We start from the raw sequence: 24,989 nt of genomic DNA, 5'->3' as shown, positions 1-24,989 counted from the left end.
AAACCTAAGACAACCGTGCAGTATTAACATCTATGTAGGAGAAATCCACAAGGTCCGTGACGAGGGTTCGAATCTACGTCCGAGAGGATCCTAGAAAATGAAGTAAGGGCGAAGAGGTAGAACGGCTTATTGACAGAGCTCGGGTGCATGGGGGGAATTGTGTAAAATCCTGGTTTGTGTCTCGGAGAGGCTGCAGGATCCAAGTAAGATCAGTAGAACTTGTGGTTGCAATTCTTTTACCATGTGGTAGCTCAGTCGATTAAGGCAGCGTCTGGGATCCTCTCGGACGTAGGTTTGAACCCTCGTCACAGCCCTTGTAGATTTGTTCATTTGATGCATCACGCTATTGTGATTTCTGTGTGTAATCTATGTAGGAGCTTATGATATATTAATAGCAGTGCCTATAAGCAACACATCCATCCTCCATCGTACATATATTGATGTAATGGACAATTGGACAGTAGAATTTGGTATTATTGAATTTGGATAAACCGGCAAACATTTTGTCAAATCAAATGTTTATTCAGGTAAAGTGCCTACATACAAGGTCAGATACAAACATGTTGTTGGATATATATATAGAGCTTGTACATACAATGTCTAAAGCCACTATTACGCCATGCGTTTCAGGCAAGGTTGGCCCGAACCTTTGTATTTGTTTCTCATAAAACCTAACGTAACTTACCATCCAAGGTCTAATACATGCTGAGGCCAAATATAGTACATATATATGTTATACTAGGCCTAGGAATATATATGTGTTTGGTTTTAGCTGTATTTTTTCCTGACTATAAGGTGAATAGTACCAAATTCTACTATGTAATTGTCCATTACGTCAATATTTCATTTATATGTACGATGCTTTACATAGTTTCTGCCGAAACGCTTTGCGTAATAGTGGCTTTAGGCATTGTATGTACAAGCTCTATCTATCTATCTATCTATCCAACAAACTTTGTAAAATCTCTTTATGTATGTACCTTACCTAAATAAACATTTATTTTATTTATTTATTTAGTTACAAAATGTACAGGAGGATGGATTGCATTCATTAAAGATAAAAACATTTCTTTTGGTTTGTTATGGTAGGAAAAATTAGACTGTAGCAGAGCGTGGTTTTGATCTACGGACCTCTAGTGGGATTATGGGCCCAGCACGCTTCCACTGCGCCACTCTGCTCCACAATACATAGTTATATGACTCTCAATATTAATAATTAGTATAATGGAGTATTAGCCAGTTTCCAAATTGGTATAAGTTTTTATGATTTAATAAATATTGTCAATATACTTTGTTATTAATTTTAGCTCTTTGAAGAGAAGGGAAGGGAAGGAACTATCAGGGGGAAAGCGCCAAGCCATTACAACTATATAGCACTGGCAAGGGGTCAGGATAAGGATTTGGGATGGGACGGGGGGAAGGAATGGTGCCCAACCACTTGCACGGTCGGGGATTGAACGCCGACCTGCAAGAAGTGAGACCGTCACTCTACCGTCCGACCCAAGTGGTTGGACACTTTGAGTTTATTTCAATGGGTTATGAAAACAAACATTTAAAAAGTCAAATGTTTCCGCCCGGGATCGAACCGGGGACCTTGCGCGTGTGAGGCGCACGTGATAACCACTACACTACGGAAACCTGAAGTATAGTGACCTGTTATTATATGGACCAAATCCGGTTAATTGCTACCGAAGATGAACATAGTTTTTCTTCAGCGATATAATATGTTCAAAACACATTGCTTGTGTAATTATATAAATTAAACAAGGTTTAATAACGAAAATAGAGAAAATCCTGTTTTATGTATGTAGGGCATGTGTGACGTCACGATAACATGAGAGGTTAAGTTTAGTTTAGTTCACTTATTATGCACCCCATACCCATTTTGTGGGCGGTAGTGGAAGTGGTTACAGAGACACATAATGAACTCAGGGACTGAACCCCACAATTCACTTAGCTAAGCAAGTTTCAGTCTTGATAAGCTAGTTGCAAAATTCAGTATAAGTCGTCACATCATCAATGCGTTCGCGATTGACCACAAGTATGATTTCTAAATTAAGCAACTGACATATGTGGAGAGATAGTGTCACAATTGATATGTTTGTCCTGCACACCGCCCCCCCCCCCCTTCAGTGGGCAGCAGTGGATCGCTTACAATAACTTAGGTACTATCTACAGTTAGCAAACTAGGGATATTTGGCAAAAATTTCTGGTAGCAGATCATTTTGAATTAAATATTTACACATCTCTGGAACATTTGTTATAGGAAGCAGGAGGAAGTGTTATTAGATCTTCAGAGTGCGGGAGCAGGTGTTTTTAAGGCTTCAGAGAACAGGTGCGAGCGGGAAAAAGCAGGAGAGAGTGATTTTAGGGCTTCAGAAAGGGGGAGGAAGTGTTTTTAAGGCTACAGAGAGCGGGATGAAACAGGAGGAAGTATTTTTATGGATTTGGAGAGCGCGGAAGAGATTGTTGTTAGGGCTTCAGAGAGCGGGAGCGAGTTGCAGAAAGCAGGATAAATAATTTGTGAGGCTTTAGAGAGCGGGATCGAACGGGAGGAGCAGGAGGAAGTGATTTTTGGACTTTCGATGGCGGGAGCGAGCGGTAAGAAGCGGGAGGAAATATTTGTAAGGTTTTAGAGAGCGTAGCCTCCGTAACACAGTTGGTTAGCGTACAAATGTGTCTCGCTGTAGGGCTCTCACCATGTCAGTTGCTTAATTTAGAACCTGTACTTGTTGGCGGTCTCGAGCCCATTGTTGATGTGATGATGTGCATTGAATTTTGTAACTCTCTCAGCAAGATTAACTTGCTCAGGTAAATGAGTTGTGGGGTTCAATCCCTGAGCCCATTATGTGCCTCTGTAACTCTTCCCACTACCGCCCACAGGACGGGTATGGGGTGCATATTAATGAACTATACTATAAACTAGGGTTATCCCATGGAATTGTCTAACTGGCGAAGTCGTTAAATACCAAGATACCTCAGTTCAAAATCCAAATAGAAACAATCCTCATGAACCATGGGGGGGGGGGGGGGGGGATCTTTGACAAGCCGATGGCTTCCACTATCCGTCGAGGACACTAGTTTACTTTAGTTTAGTTCATTTATTATGCACCCCATGCCCATCTTGTGGGCGGTAGTGGAAAGGGTTACAGAGGCTACAGTTAGCAAACTGGGGATATTTGGCTAAAATTTCTGGTAGCAGATCATTTTGAATGAAATATTTACAGGATTACAGGACACTAGAGACAGGTAAATTCAGGTACAAATCTCCCACGTTCGTTATTGTGCCTTTATATGTTAACATATAGTTAGCTCAACCTGTAATTTGTAATTACTTATATTGAAGGGGGTAGCAAGAGACTGCTATGTACCTACATTTGTAATGAAAAAACGTGAATAATACTTTAAAACAATTTCGTAGCAGAGCGTAGTTACGATCTACGGACCTCTGGATTATGGGCCCAGCACGCTTCCACTGCGCCACTCTGCTGCTCATATTATTTGGATGATACATTTTATACATCTTTTATAATATTATAATCGGTAATATTTTCTTCATAAATAAAAGTATCTGTGTTTCTGCGCAGTAACGCACCAGTACGTACTGATCTTGCGCATGTGATGCGCACATCATGGTTACTGAGCACAGCCAGCTGCGTATGACATACATCATAGCATGGGTATGTGATCACTGCTGCACACGATGGGTATGGGTTCACTACCACTCATGAACAGGACATGTATTGGAGGCACTAACGCTCACAGGATAGGTATACATGGGGTCTACAGGATAAGTATGGGATCCACTCAGCCCTGGAGGCTGATCTGTCGTGTTTGTTGAGGTCAATAGCAACTCTTCTTGCATGTAAACATTCCAAGCATAAGAATTATATTTAGTGTCTGGACCCAGATTCATCAGTCAGTTACGCAAGTACTTACGAACATGTTATCTCAGTCTTTGGCGACTTTACACATATTAAACAGTTGATGAGCTCCAAAGGACTGGGAGGCTGTTTATAATTATATATTATTTTCTAAATTGTTGTGTTATGCCGCCAAAACTCGGTATGTAGATGTTCAACCCGTCCTCCTAATAGAACGGCGCCTTTTGACGAATACTCTTAACAAGACCAACAATTGTCGTACTAGAAAATGGTAGCGGCTCGTGAAACTGCAGCCCATCCTCTTGTGTTGGTAGTACTTATAGTAACGATGAGGACCAAAGTAAATATATCGATGTACAACGCAATTAGAAAGTAGAAATTTGTACTATTGAATTTAGGCAAACCGGAAAAGGTTTTATATTTTTATGTTGCAAAGACAACCTTAACCATCTGAACCTTCCTATCTTGAGGTTATCTTGAGATGATTTCGGGGCTTTTTTTTTTTTTAGTGTCCCCGCGGCCCGGTCCTCGACCAGGCCTCCACCCCCAGGAAGCAGCCCGTGACAGCTGACTAACTCCCGTGTACCTATTTACTGCTAGGTAACAGGGGCATTCAGGGTGAAAGAAACTTTGCCCATTTGTTTCTGCCTCGTGCGGGAATCGAACCTGCGCCACAGAATCACGAGTCCTGCGCGCTATCCACCAGGCTACGAGGCCTAGGCCTAATACGCGCAATATGAGGCCTAATATCGTACATATATGTGTGCTATACTAGACCTAGGAACATATGTTTTTTTTAGCTTTATTTGTTCAGACTATATAGTGATTAGTACTATATACTTCACTTCCAACTATAAAGAGTCTATAATTAAGAATTCAGACTATAAAGTGATTAGTAAGTACTATTATGTAATGACTTAGTACGTCAACGTTTGTACTATGGAGCATATACAACAACTACTGTGTAAACAGGAGGATGGGTCGCGACGTTGACATACTGTGCCGTTCTCTGTTGTGTTAGGATAAGGTCACTTACGCGCGAGAGTTTGTTGACGTTGGCAGACTTGAGGAGGACGGGCTGGATCACGGGGCCAAGTGTGACATCGCTGTCAAGTGTGTTATGTCGGTCTTGTCTGAGGTCAACCCCTAGAGTTGGCCTAAATAATCGCCTCCGGGTGGGCTCGAACCACCAACCTTTCGGTTAACAGCCGAACGCGCTAACCAATTGTGCCACGGAGGCTCGAGGAACGTACTAAACAAATTTGTAATAAGGAGGAATTACTTAGATATCGAAGTGTAATAATTATCTGAGTTTATTTGAGAGCTGCTAATAGTGGCCTCGATGAGGACAGGAGGCCGGCGGCTTATTGAAGGTCCTGTCGGAAAACCCGACACTATTTAATAATATCAATTCAACAGGCAGATAATATTGCTGCTGTGTTGTATACACAAGTTAACCATAGAAAATGTAGCTTGTAGTGGAATTTTCCGTCAATGGAAAACGGGATATCATTGCCACATAGTACTATATATTCACCAGCTATTCTGTTGGGAATTATTCTTAATTGCAGTAGTCTTTGGACTTTTAATATCATAAAAACATCTCATTTGAATTAACTTAATTATCAGTATCAAAATAGAGTAAATGTGACCCTTCTATCACTTATTGACATTGGACAAGGAGAGCGAGTAGTGTGAGAGCAGTGGTGTGAAGAGGTCAGCCATTGTTTTGTTAAGACCAGAGTCGTTGGAGCGAGTTCAGCTCCTATAATTCTCTTGGACGAAGTGTTATGGAGATCAAATTAGTGTTCATCCATCATCAACACGCTGTCAACATAAACAAGGGAAGTGTCTTACCAAAACCCTTTTATCTAATCATTTCTGGCCAATTAATGTTAGGTAAATAAAGGGCGAACCGGTTAGCACACGAATGATCGACTCAACACAGGTAATTAAGCCATGGTCCTTATCTTATATAATATACAATGCTTCTCTGATATAGCTGTCATATATTAGGATTCCGGCTTTACAGCTAGTGCCCTTTGACAGGAACAAGAAGAGGAAGCAAGAATTTATCTTGGTACATCAGTTACTTGGGGTGCTGGAAACTAGCCTCACACGAGGATAATTTGGTGTCTACATCCTAGTTATACCTGGTCGACTAAGCCTACCATACAATAAGATAAGGCACCCCCAATTTTATATACTAATATATGTAGTTTAATACTGTAGTTTGATTGGCTGCATATATATAAATTTAATGTAAACTCCCCTAATGTGTCAGGATCGATTTGTGAGAAATATTGCAGAAATACAGTCCACTTAACATCATACAAATTGCTATCGAAATATATAAATTAGCATAAATATATATTCTATATAAATTCATATAAATTAAATAAATATAAATCTCACAGGTCGGTTCCCACAGGTCCCCCTATTTGCCTTGATGATATTTTCCTGATGATGATAAATCCTATTGTGTCCTAATGCCTAAAGTAACCTTGTGTCTAGTGGTCACGACGGAGACAGGAAGCCGGCAGCTTGTCAATGGTTCCCCCATTTTTCCTAAGTTTTCTCCTTTTCTTACTTCCCTAATTTTCCTCCTTTCCCCCCACAAAAAAGAGTAACAACAACAAAAAAGACTCTGGGGTTGGAGTCCCTGTGCCTTCTTGTACCAACTTCGAGGTTAACTCCGGAGCTGGAGCCCCCTGGGGGCAGTTCCTTGTTGCCTTCAACCTCGTTCTGACAGTTCCTGCGACGGCGCTGGAACCTGTCTTATTGGCGTTTGCCTTTCCAATTGAGACGTTCTGTGCTGTGGAGAGGGGGACCTGCTGCATGGGTGACAGCTTCTCCCCCCGTATCAACCTACCCTGGCTTTGTGCCCTGGAGAGGCCACTCCAGACCGACAACCAGAACGGAACTCCATAGTCTCCTGGGACAGATGGACGCCTACTACTTGGATGGTCCACCAGTTTTTACATTCTTGTAAAGCCACTAGCACGCATAGCGTCTCGGGCAGGTCCTTTATCCTAATACGGCTAAGTCCTAAGATTAATATTAATTTTAATTATTAACTCCGGAATACGACCCGTCAAATAATTTCACTGCTGGGTGAAGAGAGGAGTAAAGTTAAGGATTGGAACCCAGTCAATCCTCTCCGGCCAGGATACGAACACAGACTATACTGTTCGCGAAGTGCGGGGACTATTGTTTCACCACTGCGCCACGGGGACTGCATGCACGGGGACCAGTCATTGAAAGTTGCACAACAATTGGGAACTCTAATAAGAAAGTCAACTTTATTTTCAAAGAAAATAAAGTTATTGAACTGTAAACATCTCTGGTGCGGCCACATTTGGACTGCTGTATCAAGCATAGAGGCCTCAGCTTCAGAACATATCTGCTGTGGAGAAAGTACAACACAGAGCGACAAAAAGCATCTCAGAACTAAATCGGCTCCCATACCAGGAACGGTTGGGGGCCCCAGGACTAACACAGCAAGCCAGACGGGGCATGGTGGCTCCCATACCAGGAACGGTTGAGGGCCCCAGGACTAACACAGCAAGCCAGACGGGGCATGGTGGCTCCCATACCAGGAACGGTTGAGGGCCCCAGGACTAACACAGCAAGCCAGACGGGGCATGGTGGCTCCCATACCAGGAACGGTTGAGGGCCCCAGGACTAACACAGCAAGCCAGACGGGGCATGGTGGCTCCCATACCAGGAACGGTTGAGGGCCCCAGGACTAACACAGCAAGCCAGACGGGGCATGGTGGCTCCCATACCAGGAACGGTTGAGGGCCCCAGGACTAACACAGCAAGCCAGACGGGGCATGGTGGCTCCCATACCAGGAACGGTTGAGGGCCCCAGGACTAACACAGCAAGCCAGACGGGGCATGGTGGCTCCCATACCAGGAACGGTTGAGGGCCCCAGGACTAACACAGCAAGCCAGACGGGGCATGGTGGCTCCCATACCAGGAACGGTTGAGGGCCCCAGGACTAACACAGCAAGCCAGACGGGGCATGGTGGCTCCCATACCAGGAACGGTTGAGGGCCCCAGGACTAACACAGCAAGCCAGACGGGGCATGGCCGCTCCCATACCAGGAACGGTTGAGGGCCCCAGGACTAACACAGCAAGCCAGACGGGGCATGGTGGCTCCCATACCAGGAACGGTTGAGGGCCCCAGGACTAACACAGCAAGCCAGACGGGGCATGGTGGCTCCCATACCAGGAACGGTTGAGGGCCCCAGGACTAACACAGCAAGCCAGACGGGGCATGGTGGCTCCCATACCAGGAACGGTTGAGGGCCCCAGGACTAACACAGCAAGCCAGACGGGGCATGGTGGCTCCCATACCAGGAACGGTTGAGGGCCCCAGGACTAACACAGCAAGCCAGACGGGGCATGGTGGCTCCCATACCAGGAACGGTTGAGGGCCCCAGGACTAACACAGCAAGCCAGACGGGGCATGGCCGCTCCCATACCAGGAACGGTTGAGGGCCCCAGGACTAACACAGCAAGCCAGACGGGGCATGGTGGCTCCCATACCAGGAACGGTTGAGGGCCCCAGGACTAACACAGCAAGCCAGACGGGGCATGGTGGCTCCCATACCAGGAACGGTTGAGGGCCCCAGGACTAACACAGCAAGCCAGACGGGGCATGGCCGCTCCCATACCAGGAACGGTTGAGGGCCCCAGGACTAACACAGCAAGCCAGACGGGGCATGGTGGCTCCCATACCAGGAACGGTTGAGGGCCCCAGGACTAACACAGCAAGCCAGACGGGGCATGGTGGCTCCCATACCAGGAACGGTTGAGGGCCCCAGGACTAACACAGCAAGCCAGACGGGGCATCGTGGCTCCCATACCAGGAACGGTTGAGGGCCCCAGGACTAACACAGCAAGCCAGACGGGGCATGGTGGCTCCCATACCAGGAACGGTTGAGGGCCCCAGGACTAACACAGCAAGCCAGACGGGGCATGGTGGCTCCAATACCAGGAACGGTTGAGGGCCCCAGGACTAACACAGCAAGCCAGACGGGGCATGGTGGCTCCCATACCAGGAACGGTTGAGGGCCCCAGGACTAACACAGCAAGCCAGACGGGGCATGGCCGATCCCATACCAGGAACGGTTGAGGGCCCCAGGACTAACACAGCAAGCCAGACGGGGCATGGTGGCTCCCATACCAGGAACGGTTGAGGGCCCCAGGACTAACACAGCAAGCCAGACGGGGCATGGTGGCTCCCATACCAGGAACGGTTGAGGGCCCCAGGACTAACACAGCAAGCCAGACGGGGCATGGCCGCTCCCATACCAGGAACGGTTGAGGGCCCCAGGACTAACACAGCAAGCCAGACGGGGCATGGTGGCTCCCATACCAGGAACGGTTGAGGGCCCCAGGTCTAACACAGCAAGCCAGACGGGGCATGGTGGCTCCCATACCAGGAACGGTTGAGGGCCCCAGGACTAACACAGCAAGCCAAACGGGGCATGGTGGCTCCCATACCAGGAACGGTTGAGGGCCCCAGGACTAACACAGCAAGCCAGACGCGGCATGGTGGCTCCCATACCAGGAACGGTTGAGGGCCCCAGGACTAACACAGCAAGCCAGACGGGGCATGGCGGCTCCCATACCAGGAACGGTTGAGGGCCCCAGGACTAACACAGCAAGCCAGACGGGGCATGGCGGCTCCCATACCAGGAACGGTTGAGGGCCCCAGGACTAACACAGCAAGCCAGACGAGGCATGGTGGCTCCCATACCAGAAACGGTTGAGGGCCCCAGGACTAACACAGCAAGCCAGACGGGGCATGGTGGCTCCCATACCAGGAACGGTTGAGGGCCCCAGGACTAACACAGCAAGCCAGACGAGGCATGGTGGCTCCCATACCAGGAACGGTTGAGGGCCCCAGGACTAACACAGCAAGCCAGACGGGGCATGGCGGCTCCCATACCAGGAACGGTTGAGGGCCCCAGGACTAACACAGCAAGCCAGACGAGGCATGGTGGCTCCCATACCAGGAACGGTTGAGGGCCCCAGGACTAACACAGCAAGCCAGACGAGGCATGGTGGCTCCCATACCAGGAACGGTTGAGGGCCCCAGGACTAATACAGCAAGCCAGACGCAGCATGGTGGCTCCCATACCAGGAACGGTTGAGGGCCCCAGGACTAACACAGCAAGCCAGACGCAGCATGGCGGCTCCCATACCAGAAACGGTTGAGGGCCCCAGGACTAACACAGCAAGCCAGACGGGGCATGGCGGCTCCCATACCAGAAACGGTTGAGGGCCCCAGGACTAACACAGCAAGCCAGACCTGGCATGGTGGCTCCCATAGAAACTTATAAAATACTGAACAAATTGGAGGATTTAGTGAATCCAGACCACTACTCTAAAAGGTGGCATGTAACATATACATGATGCAACAGCTTAATCAAGCTCAACAGGTCACCATCACACCCCCTCCATCCATCTACACAGCTCTAGTATCACCTAGATATGGGTACTGGTAATGGCTCGCAAGAGCCTCCTCTTACGGCCTATTCATGCCCGTGCCACCTTTAGGAAGGCTTAATCTTTATCAATCAATCAAGTCAAAATATAGGAGAAAAAAAAGATGTTATTCCCCCCAAAGGGCTATATACCCCTGGAACAGCCTACCTGCCAATGCCTTAAATCCCACTACTCACGATGGGAGTATTATAGACGATTTTCTTTATTTATAAAATAAACACAAAATGTACAAAAAAGGAGAACATAACATTATATAAACATAGAGCATGAAAAAGACATGAAGGAGAAAAACACATAACACACAGAACCCAGAACCTCGTACAGTATACAGAACCCCGTACAATATACAGAACCCCGTACAGTATACAGAACAGCGTACAGTATACAGAACAGCGTACGTATACAGAACAGCATACAGTATATACAACCCCGTACAGTATACAGAACCCCGTACAATATACAGAACCCCGTACAGTATACAGAACAGCGTACAGTATACAGAACAGCGTACGTATACAGAACAGCATACAGTATATACAACCCCGTACAGTATACAGAACCCCGTACAGTATACAGAACAGCGTACAATATACAGAACCCTGTACAGTATACAGAACCCCGTAGAGTATACAGAACAGCATACAGTATACAGAACCCTTACAGTATACAGAACCCCGTACAGTATACAGAACCCCTTACAGTATACAGAACCCCGTAGAGTATGCAGAACAGCATACAGTATACAGAACCCCTTACAGTATACAGAACCCCGTACAATATACAAAACAGTTTACATTATACAGAACAGTGTACAGTATACAGAACAGTTTACAGTATACAGAACAGTTTACAATATACAGAACAGTTTATATTATACAGAACAGTATACAATATACAGAACAGTTTACATTATACAGAACAGTATACAATATACAGAACAGATTACATTATACAGAACAGTATACAATATACAGAACAGTATACAATATACAGAACAGTATACAATATACAGAACAGTTTACATTATACAGAACAGTGTACAGTATACAGAACCCCGTACAGTAAATACAATACAAATACCAATACCAACATCTGGACCAACATAACCTCTCCGCTTACTTCAGGGATTACCATTGTTAACACTACAGACCATTACCCCACATTTCTCCTAACCAACATTAATAAACCACCTCAAGATACATGGGAGATAAGCTTTAGGCTGCATAATGAAACTTCTATAGGCAATTTTATAGCTGCTGCTGCTAATGTCAACTGGGAGCCCGAATTAGGTAACATAGGGGACATCAACCTAGCAGTGCAATCATTTCTTCAAAAAACTCTCAGCCTTTATAACACCCACTGTCCTATGCTAACGAAACAAGTTACAACTAAACGGCTAAACAATCCCTGGCTTACAAAGGGGATACTTAAATCTATTAATAAAAAACATGACTTTGAGAAGAAGTATAGGTTAGGAACCGTCTCCAAAGAATTTTCAAAGAATTACTCATCATTGCTATCTAAAATAATTACAAGAGCCAAAATTAAATACTACGAAGGTAAATTTACCCACACAAAGGACAACATTAAGACAACATGGAGCACAATTTCACAAATATTGGGATCAAAAAGGATTTTTTATAACAAACCAATACTCCTGTCAAATAACGATGGTCTGCTTTCAGCCTCTGATAGTGCTTTTGAATTCGATAGGTTCTTCTCATCCATTGGGTCATCCCTTGCTAATGATATTCAATCTTCCAGGACTAATGTTCAGGACTATCTTACAGGTAACTACCTAGTCTCTGAACCTAATGCCTGCTAATTCCACTGATGTTAATGAGATAATCCTTTCCCAAAAAACCAAGTCTAGTGCCCTTGAGGAGATACCAACTCTAATTTACTAAAAAGCCTCCAGATCTTTAGCCCCTGCTATTGCATTACTGTACAACAAGTCACTTGAACTCCAAACCTTTCCAGATATTAAAAAAAAACGAGAGTAACCCCAGTCCATAAATGTGGTGATCTCACTGATGTCAACAACTTCAGATCTATATCAATTCTGCCAAACTTGTCAAAAATATTTGAAAAACTAATCTACAAGCAGCTTTACTCTTATCTAGCCAAACACAATATACAGTACTTAGCTCTTGCCAGTATGGCTTCAGACCCCCCAAAATAAGCACTAACGGTGCACTTATTAGTATCATTAACTTGATACATGCAGCTCTTGATAAAAATGAGTTCCCTGTTGGGTTATTTGTGGACCTGCGTAAGGGTTTTGACACTGTCAACCACCAAAAGCTTCTTAAATTACATCATTATGGACTCTGCAGGTGGAAAGTCCCATTGTGTGAAGAGAACTAGAATGGTGGAGATGTGATTATAAACTAGTGAAGATATTGACTCTTATAAGTTTCACCTTTTCTAAAACACTTTGATGCACATGCGTCGTACCTACACGACGGGCTTGCTTAACGGGTTCCGCAACCGCGTCGTAAATAGCCGCGCGATGTAAAAAAAAACATATAAAATCCAATTCTTATTCTATCGACTTGGGGTTAGTATGATAATGTTTGCCAATAAATTTCCGTTTTCTCTAAAAGGCACATGGCCTATTTGAGAAAACGGCATTGTTTTGTAACTTAGTGGAGAGACTATTGAGTTGTTGACACAACGAGGGTAATCGCCCACTTCACACACTCTTGGTGTGGGCCGCGATCATGATTCTACATTTATATGCATATGTCTGTGTAGGGAATTTTATTGCGAGTTCAGTGATATAAAATTTAACGCTGTAGGACTAATGTGGAGCTGACAACAAACAAAAAGAGTATGAACATTTTGTTGCTGTTTGGGCGTCACGGCGAGTGATCTACGTTTTATTTATTTCGTGGTGAGATAGCTAATGCTTTAGTGACATTTTATACATATGATCTTGTAGATAATTTTATTGCCAACACATTGATATCAAAATGAAATACGTAGCTCGAGAATTGGCGTCAGGAGAGTGAAAAGATTACACACTTTTTGGTGTTTACGCTCAAGAGCCCAAAATGCCGCGCGCACAATGCACTATTTTTTTTCACGAGACCTGGGCGCATTAAAGTGTTTAAGCCAGGTCTTTCCCTCTAACCCCGTCCACTCCCACAGCAGTACACAGGTGCACATAGTTACACAGCAGTACACAGGTGCACACAGTTACACAGCAGTACACAGGTGCACATAGTTACACAGCAGTACACAGGTGCACACAGTTACACAGCAGTACACAGGTGCACACAGTTACAAAAGCAGTGTGTAAACAAGAGGCTGGGTTGATATATTTGGAGGAGAGTGTGAAGCCCAGACTGTTACTGGGTCTCAGCCAGCAAGGGAGGCGCCACGCTGCCAGATGCATCAGTGTAAACATTGTCCCAACATCCCAGTGGAGTGTTTAAGGCACTCAACAACGGGTCGTTAGCAGTGTCTCCTATGACCAACTGCTCGTACCTTTCCATGCATGTAATATTCTTTTGTCTTAGTGTCGAGAATGGCTGATCTTAATTACCTCAGGGAATGTTATTGATGAACAATCGTCAAGGGACTTACCAATATTAGACATATATGTGCAAGTTAGTGTACCCATTTATTGTTGTCCATTATGTGGAGTGTTTGACCATATGTTGATTTATTGGTAACTATTTTTGGCCAGGAAGTGAAGGTTATGTGGTGAAGATATTGAACACATGAGCACATTAGATATATGTACAGTTTTGACCAAAGGTTCACCTCAGTTACAGAGGAGACAGTCACGTGTGATATAAGATAATTAACAACATGTTTGTGACATGGTGTAACGGGAGTGTTGAGGAGAGTTCAAGAAGAGTACACTGAGGGGTTGTGGGTCCAGCCTCAGTTAATATCAATATTTGCTATCTTCATTTATTTTTATTAAATGTTCTATTTTTTTACTTAGGAGTTTATTTCCTACCTCTGCAGGTGTGGAAGTGACCCGAGAGTAATTAAAGCCCGTCACTATTTCTCGAATGCATATAGATACTAATCAGGATGGTAATAATCAAATTAGTGAAAAAATCCTTAGGAGCCGTGATGAGGATTAGAACCATTGTGGTGGGTATTCCCACGCACACACCCCAGACAATCAGGCCACGACATGGGAAAGGACTGCAACCTGGAGTTCTGCCGAACACACGAGGGTTCCCAAGGCTTCTACTGAAGCCGGACCAGGATTTTCACACATTCCCCCCCCCCCCCATTCACACTGACAAAGTGCATGGGGGGTAATCACATGTTAGTGTCATTACTCTGTGTATTAAAAGAGGAGCATCAGAGGTAGAACATTCCTAGATGACAGCAAGAGTGCATGGGGGAGGGGGGGATTGTGTGAAAATCTACCAGAGTGCATGGGGGTATTGTGTGAAAATCCTGGTCAGGCTTCAGTGGAAGCCTCAGGACATTCTCGTGTGTTCAGCAGAACTCCAGGTTGCAGTCCTTTTCCATGTTGTGGCCTGATTGTCTGAGGCGTGTGCATTGGACTACCAAACACATAGGTTGTTAGTGTGATTACTCGCTGTGAATCAAATTAGTATTAGTGAGGATTGCTAAACATGCCCTCGTACTGATTTTTTTGGCTTACACTAATTTCTTTGTCGTCCTCTGTGCATGAACCTTTGTTTATAATAATAGGTCCAATACTGGAGGAGATTTTTATTACGATTTCACATACTTGAAGAAATATTTTGGAGTGTTCTTTATCTTTTGAGTGGCTTTCTGTTCTAATTTACAAGGCTTTACAAGAATGTAAAAACATCATTGCTATGTATTCTTATAAACCCAATGAACCTACTTTTATATAAATAAATAAATAAATGGCATTTCTTCAATCTGGTATGGTTGGTGCACGTATGGTTGATGTGAGGCCTCACCAGGTGACTCTCTGGGTGTTACTGGCATCAGTGAAGTGCCAAAAGCAGAGCTTTCTTTCCTTCACAGTTGAGGGGAGGAACCAGTGGAGCTGGGAGTGCCCAAAGCCTTACAGGGACAACGACTATCCAAAGTGGACCTCTGGGCTCATATTGCGGGTCAGCAACGACAGCAGTGATTCTTGTTGACACTCCCAAGTTGGCTGAGAAAGAACTAAGAAATAATCCCCACCTGTTATGATATGAGGTTATGAACTCCCAATAATATATATATATATATATATATATATATATATATATATATATATATATATATATATATATATATATATATATATATATATATATATATATATAATGTCGTACCTAGTAGCCAGAACACACTTCTCAGCCTACTATGCAAGGCCCGATTTGCCTAATAAGCCAAGTTTTCCTGAATTAATATATTTTCTCTAATTTTTTTCTTATGAAATGATAAAGCTACCCATTTCATTATGTATGAGGTCAATTTTTTTTATTGGTGTTAAAATTAACGTAGATATATGACCGAACCTAACCAACCCTACCTAACCTATCTTTATAGGTTAGGTTAGGTTAAGTAGCCGAAAAAGTTAGGTTAGGTTAGGTAGTCGAAAAACAATTAATTCATGAGAACTTGGCTTATTAGGCAAATCGGGCCTTGCATAGTAGGCTGAGAAGTGTGTTCTGGCTACTAGGTACGACATATATATATATATATATATATATATATATATATATATATATATATATATATATATATATATATATATATATATATATATATATATATATATATATATGTATATTTTGGTAGCAGTCTTTCCTGTAGACATATATTATTAAATATGACCGAAAAAGTAAGATTAATAATTCTAACACGAATTTTCTCAATCTTTCGTACATTACGCTTCACTGTTGGAGGTAAATCAAAAATCACTTCTCCAAAATTCATTTTTATTTCTAGTCTGACGCGACACGGGCGCGTTTCGTAAAACTTATTACATTTTCAAAGACTTCACAAATACACAACTGATTAGAACTTGCGTTTCCCTGATTTTATATCTACATTTGAGTGAGGTGGGAAGGGTGATGTGGCATTAACACAAGACAGAACACTAGGGGATATTAATAGGGTATTAAAAGTATCAACACAAGACAGAACAGAAACAATGGGTACTTCTATTCAATACCCATTGTTTCTGTTCTGTCTTGTGTTGATACTTTTAATACCCTATTAATATCCCCTAGTGTTCTGTCTTGTGTTAATGCCACATCACCCTTCCCACCTCACTCAAATGTAGATATAAAATCAGGGAAACGCAAGTTCTAATCAGTTGTGTATTTGTGAAGTCTTTGAAAATGTAATAAGTTTTACGAAACGCGCCCGTGTCGCGTCAGACTAGAAATAAAAATGAATTTTGGAGAAGTGATTTTTGATTTACCTCCAACAGTGAAGCGTAATGTACGAAAGATTGAGAAAATTCGTGTTAGAATTATTAATCTTACTTTTTCGGTCATATTTAATAATATATATATATATGTATATATATATATATATATATATATATATATATATATATATATATATATATATATATATATATATATTTATTTATTTATTTTGGTGTATCGGTGTCCCATATATCCATGGGACACAGTCAGCATGGTGGGGTAAATAGCTTCGGCTACCATCATCTTTTGAATGGTCGAGTGGTTAAGGTGTCCTGTACACCAGATGCATAGTGCTCCTCTCAGGATGGGATCGAGTCACTTCTGGGGTGTGAGTTTTCGGTTGGATATATGCCGGGGGACCATTCAGGCTTGCTCGCATATTATATATATATATATATATATATATATATATATATATATATATATATATATATATATATATATATATGCAAACAAGCCTGAATGGTCCCCAGGACTATATACAACTGAAAACTCACACCCCAGAAGTGACTCGAACCCATACTCCCACAACTGGTATGTAGGCGTTTATTAAGTCAACTGGATTAAGGCGTCCCTGTACATACCAGTTGTGGGAGTATGGGTTCGAGTCACTTCTGGGGTGTGAGTTTTCAGTTATATATATATATATATATATATATATATATATATATATATATATATATATATATATATATATATATATATATATATAATATTAGTATACATTGGTAGTAGTCCTTCTTGTAAAGATATGTTGTTAAGTATGACCGAAAAAGTGAGATTAATAAATCTAACACGAATTTTCTCAATATTTCTTATGTTTCTTTTTACTGTTGATGGTAATTTAAAAATCAATTCTCCAAAATTCCTTTTATTTCTAGTCTGACGCGACACTTGAACGCGTTTCGTAATAACTTATTATATTTTCAAAGACTTTAGTTTACACACACAACTGAGAAAATTTGTGTTAGAATTAATAATCTCACTTTTTCGGTCATATTTAACATATAACATATGTCGTACCTAGTAGCCAGAGCATACTTCTTGGCCTACTATGCAAGGCCCGATTTGCCTAATAGGCCGAGTGATTTTTCTTTATTTTCAATAAATTGTTTCCAATTAGTTTATTTTTTATTGTTAATATATTATATTAAAAACATAAATTATTAACTTAATTGTGTTAGTTTAGGTTAGGATAAGATAGGTTAGGTTAGGTAGGGTTGGTTAGGTTCGGTCATATATCTACATTAGTTTTAACACAAATTAAAAAAAAATGAACTCATACATAATGAAATGGATAGCTTTATCATTTCATAAGAAAAAAATATTGAAAAACAAATTCAAGAAAACTTGGCTTATTAGGCAAATCGGGCCTTGCATAGTAGGCCGAGTATGACGTTCTGGCTACTAGGTACAAATATATATATATATATATATATATATATATATATATATATATATATATATATATATATATATATATATATATATATATATATATGCGAACAAGCCTGAATGGTCCCCAGGACAATATGCAACTGAAAACTCACACCCCAGAAGTGACTCGAACCCATACTCCCAGAAGCAACGCAACTGGTATGTACAAGACGCCTTAATCCACTTGACTATCACGACCGGACATAATGAGGTGATAGCCGAGGCTATTTGAACCACCCCACCGCCGGCACTCGGATAGTTATCTTGGGCATAGCATTTTACCAAATCACCTCATTCTTTGGGGCACACGTGAGGAACACAAATGCGAACAAGCCTGAATGGTCCCCAGGACAATATGCAACTGAAAACTCACACCCCAGAAGTGACTCGAACCCATACTCCCAGAAGCAACGCAACTGGTATGTACAAGACGCCTTAATCCACTTGACCATCACGACCGGACATAATGAGGTGATAGCCGAGGCTATTTGAACCACCCCACCGCCGGCACTCGGATAGTTATCTTGGGCATAGCATTTTACCAAATCACCTCATTCTTTGGGGCACACGTGAGGAACACAAATGCGAACAAGCCTGAATGGTCCCCAGGACAATATGCAACTGAAAACTCACACCCCAGAAGTGACTCGAACCCATACTCCCAGAAGCAACGCAACTGGTATGTACAAGACGCCTTAATCCACTTGACCATCACGACCGGACATAATGAGGTGATAGCCGAGGCTATTTGAACCACCCCACCGCCGGCACTCGGATAGTTATCTTGGGCATAGCATTTTACCAAATCACCTCATTCTTTGGGGCACACGTGAGGAACACAAATGCGAACAAGCCTGAATGGTCCCCAGGACAATATGCAACTGAAAACTCACACCCCAGAAGTGACTCGAACCCATACTCCCAGAAGCAACGCAACTGGTATGTACAAGACGCCTTAATCCACTTGACCATCACGACCGGACATAATGAGGTGATAGCCGAGGCTATTTGAACCACCCCACCGCCGGCACTCGGATAGTTATCTTGGGCATAGCATTTTACCAAATCACCTCATTCTTTGGGGCACACGTGAGGAACACAAATGTGAACAAGCCTGAATGGTCCCCAGGACAATATGCAACTGAAAACTCACACCCCAGAAGTGACTCGAACCCATACTCCCAGAAGCAACGCAACTGGTATGTACAAGACGCCTTAATCCACTTGACCATCACGACCGGACATAATGAGGTGATAGCCGAGGCTATTTGAACCACCCCACCGCCGGCACTCGGATAGTTATCTTGGGCATAGCATTTTACCAAATCACCTCATTCTTTGGGGCACACGTGAGGAACACAAATGCGAACAAGCCTGAATGGTCCCCAGGACAATATGCAACTGAAAACTCACACCCCAGAAGTGACTCGAACCCATACTCCCAGAAGCAACGCAACTGGTATGTACAAGACGCCTTAATCCACTTGACCATCACGACCGGACATAATGAGGTGATAGCCGAGGCTATTTGAACCACCCCACCGCCGGCACTCGGATAGTTATCTTGGGCATAGCATTTTACCAAATCACCTCATTCTTTGGGGCACACGTGAGGAACACAAATGCGAACAAGCCTGAATGGTCCCCAGGACAATATGCAACTGAAAACTCACACCCCAGAAGTGACTCGAACCCATACTCCCAGAAGCAACGCAACTGGTATGTACAAGACGCCTTAATCCACTTGACCATCACGACCGGACATAATGAGGTGATAGCCGAGGCTATTTGAACCACCCCACCGCCGGCACTCGGATAGTTATCTTGGGCATAGCATTTTACCAAATCACCTCATTCTTTGGGGCACACGTGAGGAACACAAATGCGAACAAGCCTGAATGGTCCCCAGGACAATATGCAACTGAAAACTCACACCCCAGAAGTGACTCGAACCCATACTCCCAGAAGCAACGCAACTGGTATGTACAAGACGCCTTAATCCACTTGACCGTCACGACCGGACATAATGAGGTGATAGCCGAGGCTATTTGAACCACCCCACCGCCGGCACTCGGATAGTTATCTTGGGCATAGCATTTTACCAAATCACCTCATTCTTTGGGGCACACGTGAGGAACACAAATGCGAACAAGCCTGAATGGTCCCCAGGACAATATGCAACTGAAAACTCACACCCCAGAAGTGACTCGAACCCATACTCCCAGAAGCAACGCAACTGGTATGTACAAGACGCCTTAATCCACTTGACCATCACGACCGGACATAATGAGGTGATAGCCGAGGCTATTTGAACCACCCCACCGCCGGCACTCGGATAGTTATCTTGGGCATAGCATTTTACCAAATCACCTCATTCTTTGGGGCACACGTGAGGAACACAAATGTGAACAAGCCTGAATGGTCCCCAGGACAATATGCAACTGAAAACTCACACCCCAGAAGTGACTCGAACCCATACTCCCAGAAGCAACGCAACTGGTATGTACAAGACGCCTTAATCCACTTGACCATCACGACCGGACATAATGAGGTGATAGCCGAGGCTATTTGAACCACCCCACCGCCGGCACTCGGATAGTTATCTTGGGCATAGCATTTTACCAAATCACCTCATTCTTTGGGGCACACGTGAGGAACACAAATGCGAACAAGCCTGAATGGTCCCCAGGACAATATGCAACTGAAAACTCACACCCCAGAAGTGACTCGAACCCATACTCCCAGAAGCAACGCAACTGGTATGTACAAGACGCCTTAATCCACTTGACCATCACGACCGGACATAATGAGGTGATAGCCGAGGCTATTTGAACCACCCCACCGCCGGCACTCGGATAGTTATCTTGGGCATAGCATTTTACCAAATCACCTCATTCTTTGGGGCACACGTGAGGAACACAAATGCGAACAAGCCTGAATGGTCCCCAGGACAATATGCAACTGAAAACTCACACCCCAGAAGTGACTCGAACCCATACTCCCAGAAGCAACGCAACTGGTATGTACAAGACGCCTTAATCCACTTGACCATCACGACCGGACATAATGAGGTGATAGCCGAGGCTATTTGAACCACCCCACCGCCGGCACTCGGATAGTTATCTTGGGCATAGCATTTTACCAAATCACCTCATTCTTTGGGGCACATGTGAGGAACACAAATGCGAACAAGCCTGAATGGTCCCCAGGACAATATGCAACTGAAAACTCACACCCCAGAAGTGACTCGAACCCATACTCCCAGAAGCAACGCAACTGGTATGTACAAGACGCCTTAATCCACTTGACCATCACGACCGGACATAATGAGGTGATAGCCGAGGCTATTTGAACCACCCCACCGCCGGCACTCGGATAGTTATCTTGGGCATAGCATTTTACCAAATCACCTCATTCTTTGAGGCACACGTGAGGAACACAAATGCGAACAAGCCTGAATGGTCCCCAGGACAATATGCAACTGAAAACTCACACCCCAGAAGTGACTCGAACCCATACTCCCAGAAGCAACGCAACTGGTATGTACAAGACGCCTTAATCCACTTGACCATCACGACCGGACATAATGAGGTGATAGCCGAGGCTATTTGAACCACCCCACCGCCGGCACTCGGATAGTTATCTTGGGCATAGCATTTTACCAAATCACCTCATTCTTTGAGGCACACGTGAGGAACACAAATGCGAACAAGCCTGAATGGTCCCCAGGACAATATGCAACTGAAAACTCACACCCCAGAAGTGACTCGAACCCATACTCCCAGAAGCAACGCAACTGGTATGTACAAGACGCCTTAATCCACTTGACCATCACGACCGGACATAATGAGGTGATAGCCGAGGCTATTTGAACCACCCCACCGCCGGCACTCGGATAGTTATCTTGGGCATAGCATTTTACCAAATCACCTCATTCTTTGGGGCACACGTGAGGAACACAAATGCGAACAAGCCTGAATGGTCCCCAGGACAATATGCAACTGAAAACTCACACCCCAGAAGTGACTCGAACCCATACTCCCAGAAGCAACGCAACTGGTATGTACAAGACGCCTTAATCCACTTGACCATCACGACCGGACATAATGAGGTGATAGCCGAGGCTATTTGAACCACCCCACCGCCGGCACTCGGATAGTTATCTTGGGCATAGCATTTTACCAAATCACCTCATTCTTTGGGGCACACGTGAGGAACACAAATGCGAACAAGCCTGAATGGTCCCCAGGACAATATGCAACTGAAAACTCACACCCCAGAAGTGACTCGAACCCATACTCCCAGAAGCAACGCAACTGGTATGTACAAGACGCCTTAATCCACTTGACCATCACGACCGGACATAATGAGGTGATAGCCGAGGCTATTTGAACCACCCCACCGCCGGCACTCGGATAGTTATCTTGGGCATAGCATTTTACCAAATCACCTCATTCTTTGGGGCACACGTGAGGAACACAAATGTGAACAAGCCTGAATGGTCCCCAGGACAATATGCAACTGAAAACTCACACCCCAGAAGTGACTCGAACCCATACTCCCAGAAGCAACGCAACTGGTATGTACAAGACGCCTTAATCCACTTGACCATCACGACCGGACATAATGAGGTGATAGCCGAGGCTATTTGAACCACCCCACCGCCGGCACTCGGATAGTTATCTTGGGCATAGCATTTTACCAAATCACCTCATTCTTTGGGGCACACGTGAGGAACACAAATGCGAACAAGCCTGAATGGTCCCCAGGACAATATGCAACTGAAAACTCACACCCCAGAAGTGACTCGAACCCATACTCCCAGAAGCAACGCAACTGGTATGTACAAGACGCCTTAATCCACTTGACCATCACGACCGGACATAATGAGGTGATAGCCGAGGCTATTTGAACCACCCCACCGCCGGCACTCGGATAGTTATCTTGGGCATAGCATTTTACCAAATCACCTCATTCTTTGGGGCACATGTGAGGAACACAAATGCGAACAAGCCTGAATGGTCCCCAGGACAATATGCAACTGAAAACTCACACCCCAGAAGTGACTCGAACCCATACTCCCAGAAGCAACGCAACTGGTATGTACAAGACGCCTTAATCCACTTGACCATCACGACCGGACATAATGAGGTGATAGCCGAGGCTATTTGAACCACCCCACCGCCGGCACTCGGATAGTTATCTTGGGCATAGCATTTTACCAAATCACCTCATTCTTTGAGGCACACGTGAGGAACACAAATGCGAACAAGCCTGAATGGTCCCCAGGACAATATGCAACTGAAAACTCACACCCCAGAAGTGACTCGAACCCATACTCCCAGAAGCAACGCAACTGGTATGTACAAGACGCCTTAATCCACTTGACCATCACGACCGGACATAATGAGGTGATAGCCGAGGCTATTTGAACCACCCCACCGCCGGCACTCGGATAGTTATCTTGGGCATAGCATTTTACCAAATCACCTCATTCTTTGGGGCACACGTGAGGAACACAAATGCGAACAAGCCTGAATGGTCCCCAGGACAATATGCAACTGAAAACTCACACCCCAGAAGTGACTCGAACCCATACTCCCAGAAGCAACGCAACTGGTATGTACAAGACGCCTTAATCCACTTGACCATCACGACCGGACATAATGAGGTGATAGCCGAGGCTATTTGAACCACCCCACCGCCGGCACTCGGATAGTTATCTTGGGCATAGCATTTTACCAAATCACCTCATTCTTTGGGGCACACGTGAGGAACACAAATGCGAACAAGCCTGAATGGTCCCCAGGACAATATGCAACTGAAAACTCACACCCCAGAAGTGACTCGAACCCATACTCCCAGAAGCAACGCAACTGGTATGTACAAGACGCCTTAATCCACTTGACCATCACGACCGGACATAATGAGGTGATAGCCGAGGCTATTTGAACCACCCCACCGCCGGCACTCGGATAGTTATCTTGGGCATAGCATTTTACCAAATCACCTCATTCTTTGGGGCACACGTGAGGAACACAAATGTGAACAAGCCTGAATGGTCCCCAGGACAATATGCAACTGAAAACTCACACCCCAGAAGTGACTCGAACCCATACTCCCAGAAGCAACGCAACTGGTATGTACAAGACGCCTTAATCCACTTGACCATCACGACCGGACATAATGAGGTGATAGCCGAGGCTATTTGAACCACCCCACCGCCGGCACTCGGATAGTTATCTTGGGCATAGCATTTTACCAAATCACCTCATTCTTTGGGGCACACGTGAGGAACACAAATGCGAACAAGCCTGAATGGTCCCCAGGACAATATGCAACTGAAAACTCACACCCCAGAAGTGACTCGAACCCATACTCCCAGAAGCAACGCAACTGGTATGTACAAGACGCCTTAATCCACTTGACCATCACGACCGGACATAATGAGGTGATAGCCGAGGCTATTTGAACCACCCCACCGCCGGCACTCGGATAGTTATCTTGGGCATAGCATTTTACCAAATCACCTCATTCTTTGGGGCACACGTGAGGAACACAAATGCGAACAAGCCTGAATGGTCCCCAGGACAATATGCAACTGAAAACTCACACCCCAGAAGTGACTCGAACCCATACTCCCAGAAGCAACGCAACTGGTATGTACAAGACGCCTTAATCCACTTGACCATCACGACCGGACATAATGAGGTGATAGCCGAGGCTATTTGAACCACCCCACCGCC

General features: G+C 44.4%; 2 non-coding genes across 2 annotated transcripts; both read right to left on the bottom strand.

The window, feature by feature from the left end:
• Nucleotides 1–1,565: 1,565 nt before the first annotated feature.
• Nucleotides 1,566–1,638, bottom strand: TRNAV-CAC (transfer RNA valine (anticodon CAC)). Its single transcript has one exon. It is a non-coding gene; the product is annotated as a tRNA-Val (tRNA).
• Nucleotides 1,639–5,050: 3,412 nt separating this feature from the next.
• Nucleotides 5,051–5,124, bottom strand: TRNAN-GUU (transfer RNA asparagine (anticodon GUU)). The gene has a single exon. It is a non-coding gene; the product is annotated as a tRNA-Asn (tRNA).
• Nucleotides 5,125–24,989: the final 19,865 nt, after the last annotated feature.

Source organism: Procambarus clarkii, chromosome 55 (genome assembly GCF_040958095.1).
Source record: "Procambarus clarkii isolate CNS0578487 chromosome 55, FALCON_Pclarkii_2.0, whole genome shotgun sequence".
Classification (NCBI taxonomy): domain Eukaryota; kingdom Metazoa; phylum Arthropoda; class Malacostraca; order Decapoda; family Cambaridae; genus Procambarus; species Procambarus clarkii.
The sequence above is the reverse complement of the archived record's forward strand: the minus strand, read 5'-3'. Positions and strand labels throughout refer to the sequence as shown.